The 4961-nt window shown below is 46.0% G+C and overlaps 1 pseudogene; it reads right to left on the reverse strand.

Annotated features, from left to right (window-relative positions):
• Nucleotides 1-518: 518 nt before the first annotated feature.
• LOC141989061 (olfactory receptor 5AR1-like) lies at nucleotides 519-1458 on the reverse strand (annotated as a pseudogene).
• Between the last annotated feature and the right edge of the window lie 3503 nt (nucleotides 1459-4961).

Genomic DNA, 4961 nt, shown 5'->3' on the forward strand with positions numbered 1-4961 from the left:
TGGAGGCCCAGGCTGGCAAGGAAAGTGGGCTCAGAGGAAATTTCAGCACATCGGGTGACAGTCCCAATGAGGGTCTCTGTGACCGAACCCAGCACACTATGCATTTGCGATTCCTGCATTTCCAAAAAATGTCACAGCCCCTCAGCAATGAGCTGTTCCAGTCTTGGTTGCTCTCAATCTCTCCTTTCAAAGTTGTTCTACTATGGATAACTAATTGAAAAACAATAGGAACAGAGACGTGAAGTTGAGCATCTCACCCTTTCGGTGGGTCACCTTAGCCACCAGCTTATAGAATCATTCTCTCTCTCTGGCCCTGTGATGCTTCCCATGTTTTGTCCACTGATCTCTGTTGGGGCCAGGAGACATTGTTCGAATAAAAAAAAAGTAATAATAATAATAACAATATAATAAAGAACAATACTCCCACGGGCTCTGCGAAATTTACTTTGTAATGGAATGGGAATTGAATTCACCTGTTTCCACTCCCCATCACTAAACCAGTACTGAGCTAAACAGATTCAAGAATTGGTTAGCAGTTTATTCATTGCTTTCCTCAGGGCATCATTCACCTCCTTGTTCCTCAGGCTGTAGATGAGGGGATGCAACATGGGGATCACCGGCATGTAAAACACTGAGGCCAGTTTGTCTATGTCCATGGAATAGCTGGAGGTGGGACGTAAATACATGAAGAGGAGGGTTCCAAAAAACAGGACCACAGAGGTCAAGTGGAAAGTGCAGGTGGAGAAGGCTTTGCGCCGGCCCTCAGCAGAGCGGATCTGCAGGATGGCGAAGATGATATAGACATGGGAGAGGAGGACAGTCATAAAGCTGCTCCCTGTAATGCAGCTTGTCAAAGCAAACATCACAATCTCATTGATTCTGGTGTCAGAGCAGGAGAGCACCAACAGTGGGAGGATGTCACAGAAGAAATGATTGATGATGTTGGAGCTGCAGAATGACAGCCGAAATCTAGAAAACAAGTGTGTATCACAAGTGTGAATCCACCACCCCCACAGCTTACACCCCAGCCACCAGCTGTTTACAAAGCTGCCTGGACATAGTGACTGTATAGAGCAGCAGTTTACAGATGGCCACATAACGGTCATATGCCATCACAGCCAGCAAGAGGCACTCAACATCTGCCAAAAGGATAGAGAGATACATTTGCACAGCACAGGCCGTGTAAGAAATGCTTTTCCTCTTGGCTAAGAAATTCAGCAACATCTTAGGGGAAATTATTAAGGAAACAAAGAGGTCACAGAAAGACAAATTCCTGAGGAAAAAGTACATGGGGGTGTGGAGTCGGGGATCAATTGTGATTACCAGGATCATCCCCCCATTCCCCACCAGGGTGATACCATAAATCAGTAGGAACACACCAAACAGGGGGACCTGTAGCTCCGGACGATCTGTCATTCCTGAGAGAATGAACTCAGTCACCTCCGAGTGATTTCCCATCTCCTCCGAACAGAGATTAGGCAGCTACAGCGATGTGGACAGGTGGATGGTGAGAAAAACCTGTCCGTTCTCTGTAATGAAGTAAGTGAAGATAAATGGAGATCAGTTTCTCAATAGACATCAGTACCCACTCAGGGAAGGGCTTAGTCCACAGAGCCAGGTGTTCACAGCTGGTCATTCTAGGTGTTTGATAAAATGCACACTCTGTGCAAACACAATCACATGCAGGTTAATCATGCCCCACACACAAACACTCCTGTTCACTACTCTGATCAGAAATCAGTGACTTGTGACTCTGCTGGGAGAGAATCAGTCTGAAGGGATTATTCCTTTGCTAAACAAGGGGTGAGAGTAAAGGAGTGTCAAAATTTCCACCTTCTTTTGGAAAGGGGAGCTCTGTGGCTTCGCATGTTGGTTTGGGGTAAAGTTGCTTACTGTGCTAATTAAGATTTTTTTTGGCATTTACTTTAGCCTGTATGAAAACCCAGAGACATAATGGAAAGCCCTGGCTTCGGTGACTATGTAATTGCCTATTTTTTCCAACCAAAGAGGTTGATTCTTTAGCTGAAGGGGTCTAAGTTGGGACTAAGGCTTTTAGTGCTGGAGGTCTGGAATTTAATAACTGCTGATCACCACGGTGTGTGCGTGTGTGACTGTAATTCAGGAAAGTAGCACTTATCTGCTGAGAAGAGAGAGAGATGAGGTGTTGTTACCCCATCAACAGAAACTGCACATTTGGTGCACTAAGGAAGGTTTATACTGAGATTTGTAACTGTGGGACATAATTCCTGAAGCAACTGGGAATAACTGAGTTCAGATACCCATAAAACCAAATTAATGCATTCAGTGAACCAAAGCCATCCTCTGTGTAATTGGTGCCCTGGGGATTAATCTGTCCCACTCTTTCCTACTGTGTTATTAAATGATGCAATTTCTACCAGAGTTACAGAATATGAGGTTTGGTGTATATTTCATCCTGCTGTTTTCAGTGCAAGCTGGTTACTGCGTCGAGCTGATCCACGCAGAGTTTTTTGTTCTCTTTTTTTGTGGAGACGAAAATCTTTTTGCTAAAAACTTAACATTCCAGATCAGAAATACCATGAGGTGTCTCAGATACCACACATCACCAATCTCTTCCATGGGCCAGGCTCCCAGGCTGGACTACATATCCCATGATGCATGATCGTCTCTCATCTTGCTGAACTGCCCTGGAACATCACCAGAGTCCCACAGCCATGGTTTAGGGAGGAGGGGAGTTTGGTATTTTGATAGAAATCTTATAATTTCCAGGGAAAAGATAATTTCATGGAAAAAAGAGTTGAATGAAAAATCTAATTTCCCATCAAAAACACTTCTCAAGAAAAATATTCAACCAGCCTTAGCAACAAATTTGGAAACAAAGGAACTGAAAGTTAGATACACCTGAAACGTACTAATTATTTGCAGGTGTAGCTGATATCTTCTGAGTCATTCCTGGTTCCAGAATCACCTCATTGTCCTGGCCCCAGTAGGTGGAATGTAAAACCTGTAAGACATGTAAGAGTACTCCAGATAATCACACTATTTATAGCATGCCACTCACCATGGTATCCTATTTCCTTCCCTTGCTAGGTTACTCCCAAAGGTAGGAAAGACAGGTTCACTCATTTTGCTTGATGGAGACCACATGATGACCACAGGAGCTCAGGGGGATGCCACAGCATGCTACGGACTTCTGCAGTTCACAAAACTATCCCTCATCCATGCATTTTATCTGCACACAGAGCTCAGCTTTAAGATGTTAAATAAATCTATGAGTCAAGTAGAAATAGTCATGCTGTCACCACAAATATTACTTTTTTATAATGTATGTGAAATTATAAGATGACACCGTATCATGTTATTAATACTTGTTCCAAATGGAGACTGGCAAACTGGTTTCGCTGAGGTCTAAGCGAGTCAGTAAACTGTGCCAGCACCCTTTAAATGTCCAAATGCACATTCTACCACCATTCTGCAGTTGCTCAGCCTGTAGTTGAATGCTGATTCTGGGCTCGGGAAACAAGCACAGACTGGTGGGACCGCATAGTGTTGCAGGTCTGGGACAATTCCCAGTGGCTGCGAAACTTTCGCATGCGTAAGGGCACTTTCATGGAACTTTGTGACTTGCTTTCCCCTGCCCTGAAGCGCATGAATACCAAGATCAGAGCAGCCCTCACAGTTGAGAAGAGCGTGGCGGTAGCCCTGTGGAAGCTTGCAATGCCAGACAGCTACCGGTCAGTTGGGAATCAATTTGGAGTGGGCAAATCTACTGCTGGGGCTGCTGTGATGCAAGTAGCCCATGCAATCAAAGATCTGCTGATATCAAGGGTAGTGACCCTGGAAAATGTGCAGGTCATAGTGGGTTGCTTTGCTGCAATGGGATTCCCTAACTGTGGTGGGGCCATAGACGGAACCCATATGCCTATCTTGGCACCGGAGCACCAAGCCAGCGAGTACATAAACTGCAAGGGGTACTTTTCAATAGTGCTGCAAGCTCTGGTGGATCACAAGGGACGTTTCACCAACATCAACGTGGGATGGCCGGGAAAGGTACATGACGCTCACATCTTCAGGAACTCTGGTCTGTTTCAAAAGCTGCAAGAAGGGACTTTATTCCCAGACCAGAAAATAACCATTGGGGACGTTGAAATGCCTAGATGTATCCTTGGGGACCCAGCCTACTCCTTAATGCCATGGCTCATGAAGCCGTACACAGGCAGCCTGGACAGTAGTCAGGAGCTGTTCAACTACAGGCTGAGCAAGTGCAGAATGGTGGTAGAATGTGCATTTGGACGTTTAAAGGCGCGCTGGCGCAGTTTACTGACTCGCTTAGACCTCAGCGAAACCAATATTCCCACTGTTATTACTGCTTGATATGTGCTCCACAATATCTGTGAGAGTAAGGGGGAGACATTTATGGCGGGGTGGGAGGTTGAGGCAAATTGCCTGGCTGCTTGTTACGCGCAGCCAGACACCAGGGCAGTTAGAAGAGCACAGGAGGGCGCGGTACGCATCAGAGAAGCTTTGAAAACCAGTTTCATGACTGGACAGGCTACGGTGTGAAAGTTCTCTTTGTTTCTCCGTGATGAAACCCCCCGCCCCTTGGTTCACTCTACTTTCCTGTAAGCTAACCATCCTCCCCTCCTCCCTTCAATCATTGCTTGCAGAGGCAATAAAGTTATTGTTGCTTCACATTCATGCATTCTTTATTCATTCATCACACAAATAGGGGGATGACTACCAAGGTAGCCCAGGACGGGTGGTGGAGGAGGGAAGGAAAATGCCACACAGCACTTTAAAAGTTTACAACTTTAAAATTTATTGAATGCCAGCCTTCTTTTTTGGGGGGGCAATCCTCTGTGGCGGAGTGGCTGGTTGGCCGGTGGCCCCCCGACCGCGTTCTTGGGCATCTGGGTGTGGAGGCTATGGAACTTGGGGAGGAGGGCGGTTGGTTACACAGGAGCTGTAGCGGCGGTCTGTGC

The sequence above is a fragment of the Natator depressus genome, chromosome 6, assembly GCF_965152275.1.
Source record: "Natator depressus isolate rNatDep1 chromosome 6, rNatDep2.hap1, whole genome shotgun sequence".
NCBI lineage: Eukaryota > Metazoa > Chordata > Testudines > Cheloniidae > Natator > Natator depressus.